This window comes from Meleagris gallopavo, chromosome 1 (genome assembly GCF_000146605.3).
Source record: "Meleagris gallopavo isolate NT-WF06-2002-E0010 breed Aviagen turkey brand Nicholas breeding stock chromosome 1, Turkey_5.1, whole genome shotgun sequence".
Lineage (NCBI taxonomy): Eukaryota > Metazoa > Chordata > Aves > Galliformes > Phasianidae > Meleagris > Meleagris gallopavo.
The window spans coordinates 126948752-126973912 of record NC_015011.2 but is presented as its reverse complement, the minus strand read 5'-3'; positions in this window follow the sequence as shown (position 1 = coordinate 126973912).

The window sequence follows — 25161 nt, the reverse complement described above, 5'->3', positions numbered from 1 at the left end:
TTTTGTAAATGGCTTTCCTATTCCTATAGCAATGATATTTGCTTTGGGACTGTAGTTCAGAAAGTCAGAAATTGTGAGATTTAGATGGTAGAGCCCCAGAGCCTGATTTACTTGGAGGGCATGACAACCCTTTCAACCTCCTAGATTCATCAGGACTGCTCCTAATTAGACTTAGTCTTTAAAATAAAAGAAACAACTCTGTTTAGTTTGTTGGGATATAATTTTAGCTGCCGGATGATTATTAGATATTATTTATACCATCAATCATATCATTCTTAGCTTGGGGATAAGATTATGGATTCTTATTCTGTTTTTGTGCTTGATGGTAATACTAATGCTACTATTGTGATTATTAATAGATCAGTAACAGATGCTGCACAGAACAGCAGTTGTGTGGTGTTCTTAGAAGAGGCTTCTGAATAGAGATGTGATGCAAACGTTGCTTCTTCTTGCCTGAACATTAGAGAGAACAGCAGAAAAGAAGAAGAATTTAAAAAGACTGAATATGAATCGATCCTGAACAGCATGTGTTGCCCTACTACAGAAACCTCTAAGATGACGATTTATTAGAGAAAGTAATGGTGTTTTTCCTGAGTCACACTCCCCAAACCCATGTGAAGGCACCTGTTGGCATTGGGGAGGGCTGGTGCTGCTGGGGCTGCACAATGGGGTCACAGCTCTCCAGCTTCAGTCCAGCTGAGCATTCTAGTTTGAATGCAAAAGCACTTAGATTCAATTAGGCCAAACTATCGGAAATCATTAGGAGCTCAAAGATTTCTAATTTAGCTGTAGCTGAAGGGTGAAGCATTCATTTTCACATGGCAGGAACAGCAGCTGCCAGGGGAGGTCTGGGGGGCCCTTCTAACTCAATGCTACCAACTCCCCACTGACAGGAGGAAAAAAGTTTATCCAACCTGAGGCATTATGTGAGATCAAAAATAAGGTTAGAGTGAAATTACAATTTCCATGTACTAATTGAAGCACGGGCACAGAGGCTGCTGGAGCTAATTAGAAAGGGACTCAGCAACAGTGTACCAGTCCCTCACTCAGAATGGGATTTGCCCCAGTTCAGGTTCTTTGCATCACTTATTTCCACTTAAAGCAGCTATTGGCAACTTGACAGGTATTGAGCAAACACAATTTCTCATCTTGGCATTTTGACTTAAAATAGTTGAGGGAGAGGAAGACTTTGCAGCATGCAGTATTCTTCCATGATAATCTCTCAGATTAAAACACAACTTTACTGCAATTTTATGTCAGGTGAACAAGAAGCATCCTGCAGTTGTATGTAGATGCATCAGAGCTCAGAATTGAATGCTTTCATGAGAAAAGAAACTCAAAGCAAAAAGCTTGTTGGTCAGACAGTGTTTAAAGACTCTTTACAGCAATAGTAGATGATGATTTCTGCTGTGTATGGCATAGAAAATAAGGCTTTCCTTCTTTCTATATATTTTCAGTATTTGCTAGCTTTGTTGTGTATAATACAGTATTCTTGGAACTACAGAAAGGGAAGCAAAACTCATTTTCCAAAGATCGATATGCTTTTATTTCTCTTATAATGTCGATACTGTAAAAGGTAACCCTATGTTATATTACATGACTCATTCATATTTGTATGGTTCTTTAAAAAAGTAGGGAATGGCTGTATTATCACTGCACTCTTTTGCTATTTTCACTCTTTCTACATTTGTCAGTTTAGCACAGGGTAGAGCAGAAAATGCTATTTGCCAAATAACAATTCTTCTTGCTACTAAAAGCAGGAAACAGGAGGAAGGAAACCTTGCATTAGAGTACTGGCTTCTGAGGAAAAATAAATCACAGGGCAACTTCGCCCACTATTATTTGGTTTTAAATAAAACTAAAATCTATTACAATCTTTGGAGACTCCAGTGTTACATATGCTTAGGCATGCATGAAGCTGAAGCATATGATTTCTGGCATTGCATGAGATTAAGGCTTATAAAAATCAGTGCATTTTGACACTTACATGGAAAGAGGTGAAAAAGGGAAGAGTTTTACCCATTGATGCCATTAACTCTGAGTTTTCCAATTCCTAGAGGCACAAAGGTTTAGAATGAATGTAAACATTAAATTCTTGTTAATCGTTTGCTCAATTGCTACCAACTCATTGTTTCCCAAGTATCACAGGTCTATCTCAATTTTTGTGCGTATTTTACCCATAATTATCACTGATTCCCATCTCTCCTTTTATGTTATGCTTACAAAAATAGAATCAATCATAGAATCAATCACAGAATGCCCTGGGTTGAAAAGGACCACAATGATCACCTAGTTTCAACCCCCTGCTACATACAGGGTCACCAACCACCAGACCAGGCTGCCCAGAGCCACGTCCAGCCTGGCCTTGAATGCCTCCAGGGATGGGGCATCCACAACCTCCTTGGGCAACCTGTTCCAGTGTGTTACCACCCTCTGAGTGAAAAACTTCCTTCTAATATCTAACCTAAAGCTCCCCTCAGTGGTCTCAATTTAAGACCATTCCCCTTTGTCCTATGACTATCTACTTATAAATAAAGTAGTCTGTTACTATTGTGTTGAAATTATGTAATTTTATGTGAAAATTGCTTGTAAAAGAGGTCTTGAATGACAGAATGATATTGATACATTTGCCAACACTGATTTTATTTTCACCAGTGCTTGTACTATTAAATATTTATGAAATATAGTTGCTAATATCCTCACATGTTTGTGAGAATAATAGATTTCAGAGAATCAGAGAAAGTTAATTGACTAATTAGCTTTAATCATCACATTCATGAGTTCAGATTTTAAAGCTCATAGCTTTTCCCATGCTCTTTCAAAAGCCATGTTATGAAAAGAGAGCTAGTTGAACATTAAGTTGAATCATGAATTCCAGTCATTCTGATGGCATGACAGGACTTGGCTGTAAATAGCAGGTAATTAGCTGTGGTGAGGGAATAAAGATTTTCTGAACCTAGTTCCTGTGTATGCTGCAGTAACCTCTTGCCAACCTCTTTTTCTACATTTGAATGCCACCTCAGTCAGTATGGCCTGAGTATGCTCAATGTCTCTACGAAGATCGCAGAGCACCGCACAGGTCAAGTATTTTCCATTTCTATTTTTAATGGAACAAAGCTTTCAACCTTCAACGAGTTGGTACAGAGTTTCCCCTAGATGGCACTCTATGTGGATGTAACTAAGACTAAACTCCAGACGAGTAAACTTTCCTGCATGGCTTTATGTGTTTTGCTTATCAGCTACTCCAAAACGTTGCAAAATGAGAATGAAACGACAATTTCCATTTTTGGCAGCAATGACAGATAAAGGGGAAAAAATAACATTCCCAGCTCTTGGCACACCAGACTGGGTTGGAAAGTTCTGCTTCCAAGATCATGGATAAGCTTTGCTCATCATCACATGATGCCTGATCTCTCCTTTTCTTTTTTTGTTTTGTTTTTCTTTACTTACAGATGATCCTTCTGAATAATATCTTGCCTCTGGCATAATTTTAGCATCTGCTGCTGAACTACGTTTTTGCTCTTGCTGCTGAACAGGCTGAAAGGAAAGAAACTCACTAGCAAAAGTTTCCTGCCACTACTGCATGTGTTCTTTCCTTTGGAAATATGATATTAATGGAGAAGGGTGCTTGATTTCTTGTTTCTAACACTTCATTAGCCTCAGGAGTTTTCTCTCTCCATCAGCAAAATTGTTACATTTCAGTGACATGAGGCTTCCCTCAATTTTTTGTTCTCCAGATGCCTAGCTCTCAAGCTGCATGTCAGATCCAGCATACTTCCAGTCTAGAAGATTAAAAGAAAACGTGTATTTTTTTTCTGTTCCACCTGATCTTTGAGCATGACCTCAAGGACTGCATGTGCGACTGGAAGTGCATCCTCATCCACACTTGTCTGGACCTCTTGGCACCCGAGCTTCCCTACACCTGGCATCCCTACATAGGATGGCAGATATCTGGGCTCAAGAGGGCTTTGGAGTGAGGTGCAGGCACAGCGTACTCACTACTGTTCCCCAAACCCGTTCTCAGAAAAGTGTAGTCTGAGAGATGCCTTCATAAAAGCTCCTTCATTATTAAAGGTATATATTCAGACACAATGTGTAAGTTGCAAAATCCTCAAAAATTTAAACTTTTTAGGATTATTTTCCTTAGCATGTTCTATAAATACAGAGCTGAGTTGTTGTCTCCAACAGCTGCTCTATCTGCTTTGTAACTTAGGACGCAGCAATTGAGAAGAAAAGGAAGCAGAAAAAAAATGAGCATTTTTTGAATAAAAATTTAAACAAGTACTTACTTGACAGGCTGAAAGAGGTGGAGCTTTTTATCCTGGAGAAGACACCAGGGAGACCTGATAGTGGTATCAGTATCTAAGGGGAGTTAGAGGAAAGAAGGGGATGAACTCTTTAACGGGGTCTGTGGTGATAGGAAAAGGGAAAATGATTTCAAACTTAAAGAGGGGAAATTGAGGTTGGATATAGGGAAAAATTATTTTACAGTGAGGGTGGTGAAACACTGGAACAGGTTGCCCAGAGATGTGGTGGAAGCTCTGTCCCTAGTGACTTTCAAGGCCAGGCTGGACAGGGCTCTGAGCAACCTGAGGTAGATATAGGTATCCCTGTTCATTGCAGGGAGTTGGATTAAGTGGCCTTTAAAAGTTCCTTCCAACTCTAAGGATTCTGTGATTCTGTAGTTCTATTATTCATTTTGAAATAAGCTCACTTGATAGCATTTAAGGACTAGGAAAAACACGCAGACAACAACAAAGCATTACAGAAAGCAACAACTGTGAAAATTAAGTTTTCCCTAATCTTGCAAAAAAAACAAAACAACAAAACAAGAAAAGATATCAGGAGACTCCCATTATAAGAGAGTGAAAGTCAGATAAGTACTGATGTTTTTCACATTAATTGCAATCAACATGACAAGGGTGTTTCAACAAGAACAGGAAAAAAAATTATCTCAGGATCTGGGGAAAATCTTGAGGACTCCAGAGTGCTGATCCACATGCCTGCAATTGATCCTTTTACAGCGAATTGCCTCACTCCTGGCCTGTTGACCAGTAGTCCTCTTTCCCAGAGGACTGCAGGTGGACTGCAGACCACTGGGCTATTCTGGGATGCTTTGTCATAGCTGTTTGCATCTGTTAAAGACATGTCTGTCTAATTTCTAAAGAAATTGTCAGGTATCTTTTAAATACTTTTTCATTAGCAGCTCCTGATATGGGGAATCACTAGGAATCCTTGAAGGCTTTTGGCAAAATGGGGAACAAGAAGTAAAACAAAAGACAATAAGGTTAGATGTACAGACATTTATACAAGTAAGGCCCCTGAAATAAAACAAATGGAGTAAATAAGAACCCAAATAATGCTACTGTAGCTCTACAATCCCTCCCATGCATGAAGATCCACCCTGAGCTGTTCAAGTCAGAAAACAGATTTTGAAAATCAAGCCACTGCAAGGGAAGAATAGTGCAGCGGTATGGGTAACAGATGTGGTTCAATGGTCTTTGACTAGACTTCAGATTTGCTTCTGAGCAAAGAGAAAGGAATGATCATCAATGTTTTTTCTTCTTAGATTTCCAACACATTAAAAAGTCAGTATAAGAAATGCTCCATCAATGTTAGGAAGCATTTTTTCTTTCCCAGTCCTTTTCCAGTTCCTTTCCTTTCCTGGCACATGCTGAAAATCCAGGACTAGCCTCTTACTTTAATTCCTGGGTGTCTCCTTGATCTCATCTTACATCTCCAGCATTTCCATGACTCAGCTTCTTCCTTATGTGTAACACCATTGAGATATCACTAGTTGTAAAATAAGAAAAGATATGAAAGTTGGGAGAGTTGGAAGGACTGTGTTTCTGGAAATTTCATTTCAAAGTGTTATTAAAATACAGAACCTGAACTGAGGCTAGTTAGGAAGAGACATCACTGCATATTTCTAGCTGAAGGCTGAGAAGAGAGGAAGAAAGAAAATAGTGCTAATAGATTTAGCAAACCTTTACCTATGAGGATAATTAGAATAGGAAGTTATATTGTCTTCAGGAGCCTAGATACGTTTTATTCTGCTGGAATTAGATCAAGTTTTAAAAATTCCCCATTGCTTGGAAGCAGGTGTGTTTTGTAAGATCGGGAAAGCTAATTTAGGAAGAAAGAACTGTGACTGGCATCAAGCCAGTTACAGTTTGGAAAGCAGAGTCTGAATAATGGACAAAGTGTTTCTTATGCTGTTAATTTTTTCATTAAATCCCTACTGCATAGAGCCGGATCGGGGCTGCTATCACTTAAAAATGTCCGTGGAGAGGCAAACAGCACTGTAAACACTCCTTTGCGTGCTAAAGTCATCTACCCCGATGAATTTGCTGCTTCACCACAAAATTTCACTATGGGTTAAATTTTGGCATGGTTCAGAAGAAAATGAGTCAGGAATTAATAAAAAGAATGATTCAGCAGCATGGTAATGGGAAGTTAATGCTGCTGCTGTTTCAAAAGCTGGGGTGGGGAGAAGAGGGAAGAAAATATTATCAACAAAAGACATTTGCTGCTCTTCATTTCTTCATGGGCCTATTTCTTGGAACTTCAATTCTCCAAAGAGATAATTTGATCACTTATTATTTTATTAACAAGTCTGATTTCTTCAGTGATTTCAGCACTTTCAGTCTACATACCCAAAACCTTGTGAGGTTACTGAATACCAAATGCCACCAGGAACTAAGTTATGCTTGTAAAGCTGATGAAAGAATAACACAACATTTGAAGACTGAACACAGAAGAATGTGTACATCATAAATGCCTACAATGACCTGAAACAAGGTTGTGATGAGGTAGGGATCTCATTCTCTCCTCTTCTCCCACATAACTAGCAATACGACTAGAGGGAATGGTCTCAAGTTGCACCAGAGGAGGTTCCAATTGGATATTAGGAAAAATTTCTTCTCCAAAAGAGTGACGAGGCACTGGAATGGGCTGCCCAAGGAGGTGGTGGAGTCACCATCCATGGAGGTGTTCAAGAAACATCTAGATGTTGTACCAAGGGACATAGTTTAGTGGGGAAATATTGGTAGTAGGTGAATGGTTAAACTACTGATCTTGGAGGTCTTTTCCAAACTCAGTGATTCGGTGATTCTGTGATCCATGAGTTGAGTTCATCTGTTAACAAGCATTAATAGATTAGATTCCTCAACCAACAACGGCACTCATCTCAGCTAAGGTCAGTCTAGCTACAGCTGTGAGCTTCAGATGCATAGCATTAAAATGTTCTTAAAAAAGAGAAACTCTTCCCTTGCCAGCATATGTTCTTTCTTTACTTGTTCTCCAAGGAGCTAGGATTGGTGTTAACATGACATCTCAGCTTGCTTGACTTCTCCTGGTCTAGTTCCTTATTATAGGTTCTGTACCGCAGCTGAGACAAGACTTATTAACAGCTAGTTTTGCGATGTATACTAGGAAAGTCATAGCTTCTGTATTTATGAGACAAATAACAATATAATTATCTTGTCTTAGATTTCTCTCATAACAAGATTTTCTCATACAAAATTGTAACTAATTCCGCCATCCATCACTCTTCCAAAGGCTTGCCTAGCAGGCTGCTAGAGTGATTGTATAAAGGCCTAACAGCTGTTCCCTTGCTACATAGTTTCCCTTCAGGGCTATGAAGTGTAATAACTTTCTGTAAAAGATAATAAAATTAATCATGGTTACTTTTCAATGCATCCTCTGTCCTCATACATCATTAATTATTTATCATGTAGGCTCTGCTATCTTCATTGGCAACAAATGCAAAGACAAGGGAGTCGTCATCTAATTTTGAAGCCTTCTTGCTGCCGCTGCTTGAGGTAAAATTATCTGGCTGTCAACAGAGAGGTGTTTTTTTTTTTTATTATTTTATTTTACATGAAGAATGGGCAGTTATATCCAAATCATGGCAAAAGTCTCAAGGGAGGACAGTAAGTGTGACACAAGCATGGGTTGTTTATTCCCATCAATGATATTTTACATTTATGTGTATAGTAATACAGGTCAAGAAGTGATCCTCGTTGCATAGTAGCACATGCGTAACCAGTGTTTTTCATCACAGCCTGAAATCCTTGATCTCTGCCTATTCAGGTTGTTACACACTGCTCTGTCTGAAGTCAGGTGACCTCCGTACCAAAGCTGGTTTTTGTTCCTGTTATCTTCAGCATTCTTTAGGATGTTTCCTGTTTAGAAGCTGCAGCTTACTGATACCCTAGCAGTACAATCACTGAGCCTTCACCTCTCTACAGAGAGGAGCCCTGGAGAAGAAATCAAAGCTCTGATTCTCTGCCACCTCTTATCTCACAGATTTGCCACATCCTAACACTGCATCGCAAGTCACCAGCTCCACATCCATCTTGACCATACCATGTAGCTCTACAAATGCCAGCCCATCGTGTGTGACTGGAGGGCCTGTCTTCTCCACCAGAGCATTGGGTTCACCTAAGAGAGAGATCAGTGACTGACTTGTGGGCAAGGTGTCTCTTTGTGGGGTGACTTGCCTTGAGGCAGGGCATTGTGCCATAGTCAGCTGTCTTCTCTTTTCTCAGAGTCTGGGCCACTTGTGGGTAAACAGCTGCAGTTTGCAGCCCTGGATTTTATCTTTTATAATCAAAATCTGTTACAGTTTCAATGCATAGCATGTTGCTGAACTCATCACAACCAGTTGCAAGTTACTTGGTAGGGGTATGAACAAGTCACTAGCCTTCATTTTCACAGGCTCCAGTGTCAGCACTCAGTCGAGTTAGAGACCTCTCACAGTTTCTTGAATAGTTCTCAGAATAGTTCTGCTTTATTGTGTTCAACATACATCTTATATACCATTCACTTACAAGCCAGAAATTCCTGTCCCTCTAATCAGTTAATTGGCCTAGCTTCTCCCAAGCAACAGTGATAAAGGATGAAAGGTTTCTTAAGTGTGATAAGATTAACAGTGCATACAAACAGAACCTCCTGTTTACCCTTAGATGCAAACAGATAGTATTTGCTCACTGTCTTACACTCCAGACTCCCAAGGTTTCACAAGGTGATAGTCTGTCAAAGAGTCCGATAAGCTCTTTGCTGACTTGCTCACAGTTACATCTTCCCCCACACTCCAGATTTCAGTTTCATCATTTTTCTCCAGCCGGATAGAAATAAGGCGAAATTTTGGAGGATTCAAACGATGTTGAAAAGAGAAGCAAGCATGAGAAGTGCCCGCAGGAGACATGATGGGAGATAAACTGGAATGTGAAGAACTTCCCAATCTACTTTCTATTTTCTGAGAGACTTCAAGAACTTTCCTCAAGATTTAGATCTATTGGACTAGTTACTGTTAACAGGAAAAGACAGGGACACACTCCAGGAATTAGGTCACATTCTTCACTTTCCTGATAGTAAATAATGGAACTGTATCTGATGGAATATATCAGTCAACAAATAAGTGCATTTTCTTAAAGTCAGGAAGCCTGAATAGTTGAAGTTTATTTTTTATTTTTTTTTTCTGCTACTGCACTTCTGTTATTTTAAGTATCTTGAAAGCTTCAGAAACACTGTGAAGTCATCTTTCACTTGGCGGATCAGAAATTTTATTGTGAAATTGTATTAATAAAATTGAAAGCTTACTTCATTTTTGTTAAAGTTTATTGATTATAACAGTAATGTTTATTGATTATAACTTCTGATCTTCCTTCCTTAAAGTTTCATTGAAGTCAGAAGAAAACATAAAGATATTCAGATCTTAAAAGAGGAAATGGCTAGAAGAGCCTGAGATAAGAGGTCCTATATCTGCAAATATATAGGAAACAACATACAATAAATAACAATGTTCTTACTGAAAATCCTCCTCTAAGAAATCTTGTCAAATCAGATTGAGCTGACTTTAATAAGCCATAAAAAGCCTTTTTTCCATGTCAGTAGCTTCTAGCAGAATAGGCAGAATAGGACCTACTAGGAGCTTTCAACAAAGACTTCTGGCAATTGGTGATAATGCAGAAGAGATACAGTAAAGTTGAGATGAAGTAATTCATAATTTCCATGGGAACTTTAAAACCATGTCAGTCTTTTCAAAAAAGACAAGGTAGGATTAAGAAAAGTTAGAAGAACAAACCTCAGAATGAATTATCCCCACTGAACCTTGCAGTCAAAAGCAAGATTTTCAGGACGTCTTTGAATTAAAAGCTAACTATACACTCTTGGTGTTCTAGCTGTTTATTTTGTTCCATCTCCAGGACTGATCCTTTGAGAAACCTGGAGGTATTATGCATGCCACGTTACTCATATGAAAAGAGAAGTCTCCTGTCTGAAAGATCTTGATGGAGTCCTCAAATGATTAAAAATAGATGTTTAGAAAACAAGGAAGAAACTGCAGGGTGTGGTGCATGTGAACAAGGGGGAATATTTAACAATGAGATGACAAACAGGGATGCCTATGAATCACTGAATGTCATGTGCTGAAAGCGCAGATGGCATAAGCAAGAATTTGAAGGATCTAGAAAAGAGAAGCAAAGAATAACTATCAGCATTTTAAGATTTTGAAGCAATTGATCAACATTTATCACTCCTGAACTTTGTTTTAAAGCAATTGAACCATACAGAAAACAAGTAGAGTGACCTTCTCCTTAGAAAAGTCATGATGGTAGCTGAGATCAGTTGTGGATTCCTGGTAAAACAGCTGCAAGCTTTCATCTCTGATCTGAGCAAACCTTGAGGAAATTTTTGGTTCTGTGATTCATTGTCTTCTCATTCCAAATAGTTTGCTTATATCTACTGCTCCTCTCCGTGGCTAGCTGTTAATTCTAGCCTTCACAACCTTGTGTGGAGTCTGGATTGGATACGATGCACTGTTTGCAGTGACTCAAAAATCCCTCTACATATAAAATCATAGAATCACAGAATCATGGAATGGCCTGGGTTGAAAAGGACCACTGTGATCATCTAGTTTCATTCCCCCTTCTATGTGCAGGGTTTCCAACCACTAGACCAGGCTGCCTAGAGCTACATCCAGCCTGGATAGTTGTAATAAATATAGTTGTAATAAACTCCAGCTCTTAGAATCATGTGATTAAAGGAGAATTCTTTGTGGCTTTTTTTTCTTCATTGTTGTGGTTTCAGAGAAACAGTTGAAAGCAGGAACTGTGAATGCTAAGTATACAATGCAATAAGACAAAATACACTGACTTAAATATTACGATTCTAAGCCACTACCATAGTTTTCTGTTTTCTTTGTTTGTTTTATAAGACAACAATTATGCAATGGTCAGAAATAGGCTTGTCCTGAGCAACCTGATCCTGCTTGAGCAGGGCCGTTGGACTAGGTAGTACCATAGATCCCTTCCAGCCTCAACAGTTTTGTGCTTCTGTATTTTCAATCTCAGGCAATTGGTTATGATTTTAAAGAGATTAATTTCACAAATAGAAATGGCAGCTATTGTTTGTTGTTGTTACATGCCAATCATTTCCCAAGCGCTTCCTCCTCTCAGTGACTGCGCACACGCACATTGTTCTTCACACACAAACTCATGCCCATACAATCCTTGCTCATATCTAGTCTATGTGAATAATGACTTGGATGTATTAAAAAGAATAACCAGAATTACTTTTAAATACCTGTGTCAGAAAAATAATGTGATCCAATATGAAGATGACATTAAATTCATCATATTAAGTCAGTGACAAATGAGACGAACATGAATGTGCCATTCTCAGAATTCTCCCAAAAGCAATTTGTTACAGACCTCTGAATTGTCACATAATTCTGTAAAAAAGGTAGTGATATTCGTGAAATAAGCCTTCACATGCAAGCCTACCACTTCCTATTTCCACCATAATCAAGCTTCTATGGATCTGTAAGAACAGCATTTCAGAATGCTCTTAAAACACAGGAGTACACTTTAATTCACCACCTTTCCAATCAGCTATGTGTGGACAAGTCTTAAGCAAATCACCTGCAGTGCCTGAGTGCTGTGATTCTGAAACAGTACAAAGTCAGTGGATTCAATTACACAATGCATTGTATGGAAATGATAAACTGTATGTGCTACTACTTATGTCTTGCCATTTTTCACAATAGCTCCTCCACTCTGTCTATGGTGAGGCGCTGGCACAGCTGCCCAGAGAAGCTGTGGTGCCCCATCCCTGGAGGCACTCAAGGCCAGGTTGGATGGGGCAGCCTGAGCTGATGGGGGCAGCCCTGCCCACAGCAGGGAGGTGAGACTGGATGGACTTTGAGATAACTTCCAATCTAAGCCATTCAATGACTCTATGAAGTTGTTGAAGCCACTGGCGTCGGATCTCTAATGAAAATGGAAATAGTGGCCAGCTCAGATTTTAGGGCATTTTCTTTCTGCTCTGAGCACTGTAGTACTAACAAGAGTCATCTACTTGCCTTTTATTGGTCAGATTCCATGCAATTTACAGGAAAGTCTCTATAGCATAGAGGATTGTTTCAAATGCAGTCTGAGGCTGTGATATACGTGTGAAGGACAGTAGAAAGGAATTATTATTCATATAAAAAAGAAAAAAGAAAAAAAAAAGTTATCTTTCCTTGGAAGTTGTTACAGTATGTTCAGTTCACTGACAACGCAGCAAAGAAATTCTGCAGCAGATAGAACTGTAGCACCAGTTACAAAAACATTGGTGTTCAGAACTTGATAGAAATAACACAAAATGGTATCAAGATATCATTTTGAAAGAATATACTACATGAGCTGAAGTTGTTTCCACCTTCTTTTTATAGAAATCTTAGCCTATTACAAAACCCATCTGTTAGGTAGGTGCTTTCTATTCCTAAAACAGCTGAGAGTTAAGGCCACACTTATGAAGAATTGCTCTGCCAGAACCACAAGCCTAAGGAATGCATGGCCTGCAGGGACGAGGAATCTGCAGCTAAGAAGCTGTGTGGAAGATTTTGCACTTGTTAATCATCTTTAATGAATATATTTTATTTCTTTTTCCATTGAAAAGAAATACTCTGTTTTCAATTCCCAAGGAAAACCAAATAACAGAAGGAAAGGTCGCAACCTGAGATCAAATGTCAGCGTCTGTCAGCATTTTCAATAGCTGTTCTCTTTATCTGAAAAGTTACTCAAACAGTTCAACACGGCTGCTTGCGTGATTACTTACTTCCTTGCTGTGTAAACTTACATGCCTACTGAAGTTGTCCCAGAAGAAAATATCTCCATGCCTAAAGGAAATAGTCCTTAGTTTATGGACTGAAAGTGTATCTGAGCCATCAATACTGACACTGCCCTAATGTGTTACTCTGCACGTTGCCATGCTACTGCACTGAAAGTGTGCAAAACCACTTAGTTGGTAACTCAGCAGCACGTCTACAGTTGTAAATGCTGCATTTGTCAAGCTTTCCAGTGTACTTTTCCTATTTAGCATCTGGAACAGCATCAACTTCAGCTGCTCTTCAATCATGCACAGCAATCAAGCAATGTGAATGCAGAAATCTTTCTGAAAACCATTATCTGTCAGTTATGATGTTGCTTGACTTGATACTTTCTGTTCAACATATCCATATGGGAAATCTTACACAATGAAAACTTCCTAATTTACACTCATCTAGTAACACTGTTCACATGTTATCGTTGTAGTGAAAATACATAGAAGAATAGTGCTTCTATCTGCAAGAATAACTTCACTGCTCTCAACTTAAACTCTTGTGTGCCCTTTTCTTTGGGAAAACAAAGTAATGTAAATGAACAAGAGCCACAAAAATAAACAGAAAAATCAACATTTGTCTGCTGCCCATTGACATTAATCAAATGTTAACAATGCACCTGTGGTAAATACTTACGGAATACCTGCTCTTGCATCCTGGGAACACACCGTAACTCTTGCATATAAGTTTCTCTAAGGCTCACTACCATACTGCTATGCAGTTCTTCGATGTTTGTATCTATGTCGGAAGGGACATTTGCTCCCTGTTAACAAAGAATAATTCACTCACTGTCTCTTGTTTTTATAAACATTTATTTTTCCATTAAAAAAAAAAATTAACAATAAAAAAGAAATCGTCATGGTAAGCTAGCTGTTCCCCCTACATTTACAATAGATTTATCTTTCTGGTCTATTAACCACTTGAATACACAGACCTCTATTGTATTATAGGCCACTTTCAAGAAGAGGCATAAACACTGTTCCCAAAAGTCGTTCTGGATTTTACCCCGTGACTGCTTCATGCAAAATCCAGACACAGGAAGAAGAGCAGGGACACTTACCTTGACATCTCTTTCAGGCTAACAGCTCTCAACTGCCTGACATATCCCTTATGTAACCCTCTGCTTCTTATACCAATGGGTGTTTTATGGGAAGGTTCATTATGGGGTCTTGAAACATGTTTCTCATCCATCCCACAACCTGATGTTGAAGACTGTGCAAAACAACAGATATGCCGTTCCTGCTTGGTACTCCTAAAGGATTTTAGAGGCAGTGCAGAGGGAATACACGCAGGAAAGTGTACCAAAAATAAGAGATTAAATATATATTATTACTCTCCTTTTTTCCTTACCTAGTCAGCAGCTGGCATCCGTGTTATTTCCTCCCAAATGAATTTCCTGCACAGAAATAAAGATTTAGAACAAAGTAGCCAATTTCCAATTGTGAAAATCATTTTTTACAGTGCAGGAAGGAAGTAAGACAGTCTCCAGATATCAGTGTGAGTCATACCACACCAACAAAAGACAGGTGGGCATGCTAATTCACCAAGATTGAATAACATCTTATTTGGTGTAACTATTCTCTTAGCTCTCTCCTTCATTACACTGACATGAGGTAGAAAAAGCAAGAGGTCCTAGGATGTTTAACTTGTGAGATTTGCCATGAGCTGCACAACTATAACTGATAAATTGATTTTGTCATCTGGTCAAGATGTGGGTAGGATGGAAACAGAAAGCATCTGCACCGCAGCTCTGTTGGTCTTGCAAGTGTCATCATGCACAGTTCACAGGAGTACTGCTTCCAACAGGGCAAGGGCTTTAACAGCCATAGATGCTGTAGGTGTTAGGGCTTTGTAGAAAGAATGCAGCAGAGAAATAGAGTATTTTAATCCTGCAAGATTATGTAAGCTATATTTATTTATTATGCTTATTTTTTGTCTACAACTCTGTGTCCAGGTGGAGGCTGGTAACAGTCATGTCCCCCAGAGCTCTGTCTTGGGACTGCTGCTCTTCAATATCTTATCAGTGACACAGACAGGGGGAGAGAGTGTACCTGCAGCAAGTTTGCTGATGACACCAAGCTGAGTAGTGCAACTGACACCACAGAAGGGAGGGATACCATCCAATGGGACCTGAACGTGCTCAAAAAGTGGGCACATGGGAATCTGAAGTTTAACAAAGCCAAATTCAAGGTGTTGCACTAGAGTCAAGGCAATCTCAGTTATGTGTACAGACTGGGGGAAAAACTCATGGACAGCAGTCTTGTGGAGAAGAACTTGAGGGTCTTGATGGACAAAAAGCTGGACATGAGCCAACAGAGTGGGCTTGCAGCCTGGAAGGTGAACTGTATCCCGGGCTGCATCAAAAGAGGAGTGGCTAGCAGGGAGAGGGAGAGGATTGTCCCCCTTTTTTCTACCTTTTGAGGCCCCATCTGAATTACTGCATCCAGGCCTGGGGCCCCAGTACAAGAAAGACTCAGAGCTCTTGGAACGAATCCAAAGGAAGGCCACTAAGATGATCAGAGGGCTGAGGCACCTCTCTTATGAAGACAGGTTGAGGGAATTGGGCTTGTTTAGCTTGGACAAGAGAAGACTCTGAGGAGAATTCATTGCTGGAGAGAAACCAACCTTTAGATGATCTGATACTGACAGGACGAGGGGAAATGTCTTTAAACTAAAGAGGGAAGATTTAGATTAGATGTTAGGAAGAAGTTTTTATTCAGAGGATGATGAGGCATTGGCACAGCTGCCCAGAGAAGCTGTAGTGCTCCATCCCTGGAGGCACGCAAAGCCAGGTTGGATGGGGTCCTGGGCAGCCTGAGCTTGTGGGGGGCAGCCCTGCCCATGGCAGGGAGGTGAGTCTAGGTGGGATTTGAGATTCCTTCCAATCTAAGCCATTCAATGATTCTATGAAGTTGTTGAAGACACTGGAAAAGGTTAGCAGACGTTCCCACAGTTCTTCAAAGTCAGAATCGAGTCAACCAATGTAGCTCTCCATGTTTCTTCTAGTTAGTAGCCTGTAGAGTATTTCGACTGCTATGAAATTAAAGTAATACAGAATCATAGAATCATAGAATTTCTCAAGTTGGAAAAGGCCTTTAAGATCATCAAGTCCAACTGCAATCTAACCATACTACCCTAACTCTAACAACCCACCATTAAATCACATCCCCAAACCACATCCAAGTGGTTTTTAAACACATCCAGGGATGGTGACTTCAACCACCTCCAGTGCTTAACAAACCATTCTGTAAAGAATTTTTTCCTGATGTCCAACCTAAACCTCTCCTGGCATAACTTGAGGCCATTTCCTCTTGTCCTGTCACCTGTCACCAGTGAGAAGAGATCAGCCCCTCTCTCATTGCAATCAACTTTCAGGTATTTGAAGAGAGCAATAAGGTCTCCCTTCAGCCTCCTCTTCCCCAGACTAAACAGCCCCGGTTCCTTTAGTCACTCCTCATAGGGCATATTCTCCGAGCCCTTCACCAGTCTTGTTGCCCTTCATTGGACCTGCTCCAATGTCCTTTCTGTACTGAGGTGCCCAAAACTGAACACAGTACTCAAGGTGAGGCCTCACCAATGCTGAGTACAGGGGCAGGATTACTTCCCTTGTCCTGCTCACCACACCATTCCTGATACAAACCAGGATCACATTGGCCTTCTTGGGCCAACCCGGGTACACTGCTGGCTCATATTCAGCCAACTGTCCATCAGTACACCAAGGTTCCTTTCCATCAGGCAGCTTTCCAGCCACTGCTCCCCAAGCCTGTAGGGTAGCCTGGAGTTGTGAGCAAAATACAGTACCTATCGCTTGGCCCTGTCAAACTCATACATTTTACTTTGGCCCATCAATCCAGTCTATCCAGGTCAAGTATAGTCACACAGAGGGGCCAATCTCTTTCTGAGGGAAAAGTAACACATGCTGCAGTATGTGGCATTGTGTCATTCAGCAGACATTAGTACCAGCTAGGACTGTGGTAATATTCACTCTCATTAAGGTTTTGAAGCTTTACTCAAAAGCCTTTTCCCAAATGCAGAACAAGCAGAAATCCTGCAAGAAGTGAGGTCCTATGTGCCTTCAGAAGAACACACACTCCAAACCTGCTCTATTACTGAGCAAAGCTCTCTGGAGCAAGGGAAGAAAAACCTTTTGTTCAGCCAAAAAGTTCAGGCCCTTCGTACAACCAGCAGAGAGACTGTGCCTGCACAGTGCCCTTCCCCACATCTGCATCTGCTGTAAGCACAGGGCTGGGTTCTGCAGGATGTGCAGTAGGAAGATGACTAACACTCACTGCTCACACCCTTGCATTACTTCCAGTTTGACTTAGACAGGACTGCCCTTTTCTAATACTTGCCATACCTTCACTTACCTCCAGAGGGAATTTTTTTTTTTTTTTAATGTCTGGACTTCTCTCATGTAGCATTTGATCTTTTGACAAAACCGTTTGGTCTCCAGCAGGCATTTTTAGGACAGCTGAACTGCTGTTCTAGCAATCTCAAATGAGCTGATTGCATCTGACAAAAACCACTTTGTGTCATGACTAGTTTCATATCCTCCCTACCAAATATTTCTTATGCAAAATCCACCTTTGTTCCCTTATACGCAAAGATATCCTCCCTACCAAATATTTCTTATGCAAAATCCACCTTTGTTCCCTTATACGCAAAGAATTAAATTTTGTGCCTGCATTTCCTTCTGACCTTTCTGCTGGAACACAAACTTATTCAAAACAAGCAGACGAACTTTGGAGGCAACACAAAGACATGATCAACAGCAGTTGTTCCCAAACCTTCCAGGGCCTTTGCATTAAGCTAGATGATGATGCCTTGCCAATCTTCTTCCCATGACTTCAGTATCTTCTTCCCATAACACTCAATCAAGGTCCCTCTTTATTTTCTCTCTTTATCAAGGAATGTTTCCTGCTCAGCTGTAGGACAAACTCTAGTCTGCACACTCCTGTCAGTATTTTTACCTTTTTATGTTTTTCTGCTTTTTCTGGCTTTGGTAGGAAAAGAATACCTCTGTCAGGCATGAGTATCTCTACAAACACGCGTTATCCACACTGTTCCTGACTAGCTGCTGCTGAAGGATATTTCTCTCCACAAGTACATCAGGCAGGCTTTAATTTAGCTTTTGCACTTCCGTAGACAAATGCTTGATGATTGCATACAAGTCAAACCTTAGAGGAGGTAAAACACTGCCCTGTTTATAAAGTTATCGTTCTGTAAGTGAAGCTAACACACACACAGGTACTGCTCTAAGAAGGACATACTCATTAAGAAACACACTTTAACGATGAATAATTAACCTATTTTAGCAAATACAGGTTGTGACGAAACAAAGTTACAAATGGGAATATAACTTCTGTTGTTGTCAGTAAACCTGGCATGCTTCTCTCTTGACTGATAGAATGCTATGTTTAGAAATAAAGCTCCTGGCTTTGCTTACAGTTCACCATTAACACCTTTCTCTGAACATTTTATGAAAGCAACACAAGGTGCGACAAATGTTGGTCTTTCTGGCTGCCACTGCGATTACAAAGCAGATCTCTTAGGTATTATTTTCCCCTTATCTGTATACATGAACTTCTTGTGTAATAGTCACGCCTTCAATTTTTTTGCATCCATGACTACATCTACCCAGAAAGACAGATGTGCTCCACTGCAGGATCATGGCACAACTTGATTTCAACCTATGCCCATGGAAAAGACTGTGGCTCCCTCTCATGTCTAGCTTTGCAGGAGAGATGCATACTTGGGTTTTCATCTGACTCAGTACCAGGATAGTGTTAGGTTGTACATCTGAACTCAAGGGGTAGAAATCACTACCAGGATCCTCTGGCAGAAACACAGCCTGAGAGAATGCCAAAACATAGCTTTGGCTTTGCAGATGAGCTGTCAGCCCACCATCTCAAACAAACATGAAGGCTGACTTCTTCTCCAGTTCCCAGAGACCAAATCTTCCTCAGAGCATTCTTCCAGTGTGCACTTCAATTCAAATAAAAGCTGACAAAGAATTTTTCTTTCTGAGCATCTTCATGACAACAGAGGCCAACTTCATCCAGACAACCACAGGAACTCTCCCCCAGTCTATCTCCCTCTGAGATGTATGTAAGCAAACAGCCAGCTGCCTTGAACAACTGCAAAAAGATAAAAGCAAAGCAAATACTTTAGATTTTATTCTAAGCCTAAGAAGTAATTAGAGAAGTATAATCAACATAAAAAGTCATGTTGAAGATGACTGTTTGTGTATGTGCTATGGGAAGCAAAATGAAGATTATAGATATTACAGCACAGATTCGATAATAGAGATACAGAAGTATCCAGGCAATGCAGGACTGATCTCAGAGCTTAAGAGCTGAACATTTGTTTTCTTTAAACGACACATTCAGCAACCAACAGTTATTTGGGACTAGCTGTGTTAGACCCACAACAGTTTAAGAGATAGGTGCAATGACCTGAGGCTGGAATAGTTTCATTTTTTTCACAGTCCCTTTTTCATACTGTATTTAGTCAAAAGATTACAAGCCCAATGCAAATAAATAAATTAAAAAAAAAAAAAAGTCAAAATTTTCGGCTTCAATTGTTTGCAGCACAAGCTATACTGACCTTTTCCAAACAATTACATAAAGCAGCACTGATAAGCAGTAGGGATCCCTATTAAAATACAACCCACGGCTTTTGTATGTGTGCATTCCTTCATCTTGGCCCACAGCTATTGACGACACTGCAAAAGGATTTTATGAAGAAAAACACCAGATATGTTAAATTCCAGAAGAAATCATCTTCCAAATATGAATGGCAAGCATAACCACAGCTCAATCCCACGTTTGCTTAATTCACCAGGGATGGTCTGAAACATCTTTTGTCCTTTATACTCAGCTCAAACTAGGCATGCCAGTAAAACCTCATTAATCTGCTTTATGAGTCATAGAAATTTCTTTGTGTTTTGCTGACAGTTTCCTTTATCTGAGGGTGGAGAATGTAGAAAGTTTCAAACTATGTGTAAGATATTCGGGGCATCACTCGTGTGCCCTAGCCAAGCTGCAGCGTTTTCCTGTATGACATACTGTTACAGCTGAAATTAGCTGAAAACCTTAAGCAGGAAATCTCATATTGCAAATGACAGAGTTGTGCTTGGATAGTCTCTGCAGGCACTCTTTAGGCTTCGCTGAGATTTTGGTGCTCACATACTGTGCCCTCTACAGATCTTCCTCTTTTCTCAGTCCTTGATAAGAAATGAACGGAACTGATCATGAGTTTGCTTGTCTATTTTTTAGCATATAGGTAGGCTGTTGCAGTTAACTTTAGCAATGAGCATAACTAAATCTAGCATCAGAAGAGGGGTGGTCAGCAAGAAGAAGGAGGTGATTGTCACTCTCTACTCTGCGTTCATGAGGCCCCATCTGGAGTACTGTGTACAGGTCTGGAGCCCCAGTACAAAAAAGACAGAAAGCTGTTGGAGAGGGTCCAGAGGAGAGACATGAAGATGATCAAGGGACTGGAGCACCTCCCTTATGAAGATGGGCTGAGGGAGCTGGGCTTGTTCAGCCTGGAGAAAAGAAGGCTGCGCGGTGACCTCATTGCAGCCTTTCAGTACCTAAAGGGAGCCTACAAACAGGAGGGGAATCAACTCTTTGAAAGGGTAGATAACAGCAGGACAAGGGGAAACGGTTTTAAGTTGAAGGAGGAAAGATTTGTTGGATATCAGCAAGAAGTTCTTTACAGAGAGTGGTGAGGTGCTGGAACAGGCTGCCCAGAGAGGTTGTGGATGCCCTATCCCTGGAGGTGTTCAAGGCCAGGTTGGATGGGGCTCCAGGCAACCTGGTCTAGTATTAATGTGGAGGTTGGTGGCCCTGCCTCTGGCAGTGGGGTTTGAGCTTTATAATCCTTGAGATCCCTTCCAACCTAAGAATTCTATGATTCTGTGATCTGTCACTTACTTGTTGGATCATCAGTCCAGTGATTACTGCTTGGAAATACATTGGGTTTTCATTAGGGGAATGCATCAGTCTACAGAAAAGCAATGTCAGTTTCTTCTCCACAGTTTGGAGAGAATTGGGCTTCAGCTCACCGCTGCTCATTTTGACTCCGCCAGCAATAGTAGGAATTAAGAAAAATCCCAAATTGTGTATGAGGATGGCAAAACAAGTGATTTATTTTTCTTGAAAACAGGCTTGAAGACACAATTGATAATTCGTACGTATTTACATACGGAAAAAAAAAAAGAACTAGAATGCATGAACAAAAATGTAGATGTAAACTTCTACTTTTTGGTCCTGCATGGTACTAGCTGAATAAGTCATTTTCATAGAATCATAGAATGGTTTGGATTAGAAGGGAACTTAAATATCACCCAGCCCCAACCCCTGCCATGGGCAGGGCTGCCCCCCACCAGCTCAGGCTGCCCTGGGCCCCATCCAACCTGGCCTTGAGGGCCTCCAGGGATGGGACATCCACAACTGCTCTGGGCAGGCTGTGCCACTGCCTTCTGCCGTCTCAGTGAACATGATTTTATATATATTGAATTAGTTGTGCATATTTTATACTTGTAAAATCCTTTATATCATTACATAAGTTCCTCACCACAGAAATATTGTTACTTGGGGAAAGGATCATTTATTTTAAACTGTGAATTATCTATGGTAATTAAGCATGTCTGGAAACTCACTGGAATGAGGAATATGTTGAATGAAGAAAGAATAAGTTACAATACCATTACTATTATAAAACAATTAATACTGGAAGTCATATGACTATTCTCAAGAATTGTGCGAAAATTTAGAAGAAGTTCTGTAGTTAATTATTTGTAAATAAAGATGAAGAAGCATGTGCAAGAACAGCACAAATGAGACATTCAGCAATTGCCAAGTGAGATGTTTAAGCCTCACAATAAAACAGTAGAACTGATGTGCTGAGTTGATGTTTTCTTTAAATCCCATTGTGCAGAGTTTAAAAAGTTCAACTGCAAAAGCACTGGGCCAGAACAGAACCTGTCAGTTCTGATGCATGTTTGTCTGCCACTTCACACTCCTTGTGCATCTGCTCCCACTCAGCATTACTTCTGAAGCAGAAAATTCATTACCATAAGACAAATAGATAAGCAAAGCTCTATTTTCCTTCTCATTAGCCTGCTGTAGGATGGTGAGTAGAGTTAAGGCAGAACAGAGAAATACTGTGGATCTGAAGGTGTTACAGAACTTTTTCAGCTGTACTCAAGAAAGCAAGGAAGTGTTTCTTCTTCCTGCTTCTTCTCTGCACCATCAGCAGCAGCACGGAAGAGGAAGGGAGAGTGAGCTAGGAAGCTCTTGACAGCAGTTGATAGAGGGGGGATGATACATGCTGACTCTATTGTATAAGGTTAAACTTCTGGAAATAGATGGGTTGTTGGTTCTTGTCATGTTAGAGAAATAGCATGTTGTAAACATCTGATTTTTCAGATGTTGCCTATTTCATGTAGCCCTATTTCCCTCTTTTCCTGCTGCCTGCTTCTGCTAACTGCACAAGCTACAGAGGATGTTGCAGTAGTGTTTTAGTTCATTTCACAGCTGTGCTAAACTCACCTAAGAGCACTGACTGGGTATCTTTCTAGGTTCTGTATTCAGGAAGACAGAAATTGTTCCACTTTCATATAACCTGTGGTTTTCTCAAGCCATCCACTGCATCGACAATGACTGCATCCAAGCACCTCACCCTGAACACTTCAGCTTGTTAAAAACAGATTTTTATATATTCAAGGACATCAGTCTACTTGTAGAGCTATGGAAAGAAATAAAAGGAAAAGAGTCTGTTATTTTCAAAATCACAAATTAGAAATAGAAACTGGAATCTCAGCTACTAAGCTTTCCGTATGCAACACTTAAGAATTTCTACTTTTTCTCAAAGCGCTTTTGAACATTTTCACAAAACAAAAATAATTTCATGGACTCTGTACTTGAATACAGTAGCAGTGGCAAGTACTCAGCTTGTTTAATTATAATAAAAGACAACTCATTCCCCAAAGTTACTCTCACGATATTCACAAAAGCTACGTACAGTTCTTTGCTTTTCTCTGACAATTTATTGGAACTACGGGCCACAGCTGTTCCTAATGCCCCACTGTACAGCAGTCTCCTATACAAACCCATTCTAGGGGGATTCACGTGGAGGGAGGGGTCTGAGATGGCAAATATATATTCATCACTCAAAGCACAGATGCACAGTGTGAAGGCCATTAGTTCATTCTATCAAGAGAAAGCATTTGTAGATTTTTTAATATTTTGAAAATGTAGAGAGACATTTATATCAGCTGATGTCAACCAGAACTGGTAACAGTCCGTGGTAAAGCACATAATAGTGATAGAAACATCCTAGACAGTTTTCTGAACTTTGCCTTTTCTCTGAGATTTGATCAAATCACTTCAACATGATTTCAACCACTTTCTTAGCTGGTTTTAAAGCACCTAAGTCTCACTGCACTCAACAAAGCCAAAACTGATGCATAATCATTTCAATCATTAGGGTTTGGCCAGATTTTGCACAAGAAATGAGATACAGCATAAAAATCAGCAAAGCAATATCTCATCAATAAATATATTTATGCTTTTGAGCCCTCCTCTACATCTGATAATGTCTTGACAAGCATAAAGCAGAATACACAGAAGCTTCAACCTGATCTTAAGCTGATTGGTGTGGCTGCTTTTTTACCTCTCAGTGACATCGTGACTTAGTTGCAGGTAATCCTGAATCTTGCTCCTTCCCACAGAAGCTTAAACACATGCATAGCCTCTTGCAGACATAAATACCAGCAAATCATACCTCAGCATGGTCTCTCCTCTGACTCCATAGTGCCAGACATAGTCAAGGGTGCCTGAAACTAAGGACACGGTAAATTCCTTTGCTGGATCCTGTCTAAAGCCCTCAGTAGACAGAAAGGACAGCGTAAATGGCTTTTCCAATTACCCAGATACAACAACAACAACAACAAAAGGAGATAAGACAATACAGTGGAATAGTGTGTGACAAAAAGAAGGTGAAGCACTGATAAGAAAGTCAAGCAGTGATAGTCCTGAAATTTTAGAACCTGGTAATAACAAGCACCTAATGTGGAAATCTCTCTCTGTCAGGACCAGCGAGAGATCACTTCAATTCCTTACTTCACCTCCACCAAAATATATGATTTGCACTCATTTGTTTAAACTCTCTGATACTGTTCTGGGCATTTAGGAAAAGAACAGCATAAAAATAAATGAGTTGGAAAAAATGGATGTGGGAATGACAAGTGTATGAGCTATTTTTCCCAAGTGACACTTGCTTTCCACATTTCTTCAATTCTATGGAGAAGTTATTCACAGCTAGTGTTCCCAGGGCAGGTACAGTTATGCTGGCTTGTTTTATGAACTCAGACTTTGTGTGCTCAAATGGAAAATGATGTATTGTTTGACTTAACAACTTTTCCTACACAAACCAGACAGGAAAAGGGGGTGTTTCAGCTGTGGGTTTGTTTCTCACACGCAAATCTTTCCTCCTATTTCTTTTTTTTTTCTTTTTTTTTTCCCCCAGTAAAAAGTTATACAATCAAAATCAAGAACATTGTAAGTTTACTTTAGTAAGCTGCAGTTAAGCTCTCTATCTTTTCCTTATACTATAAGAGAAAAAACACTTTAAGAACAGAATGCAATGTTGTGTGTTTTCTTGCTCAGAATTACAGTGTGGATCTGCCCCCACAGATCCCAGAATTAGCAACAAATTCATATACAAACAAATAAACACTTACTCATGAGATGTCCTTTAAGGAAATAATAGAACAGAAATTGAATTACTCAGGCTCACTAAGTGCCTTTCTGTTATATTTTCTTTTTTTTTTTTTTTTTTTTCTGAGGAGGTGGAAAGGTAGAAGCAAAAAGGAAGCAAATAATCAGCAGGGAATTGGAGGAAAATTGTAGAATCATAGAATCATAGAATGGCCTGCGTTGAAAAGGATCACAACGATCTAGTTTCAACCCCCCTGCTATGTGCAGGGTCGCCAACCACCAGAC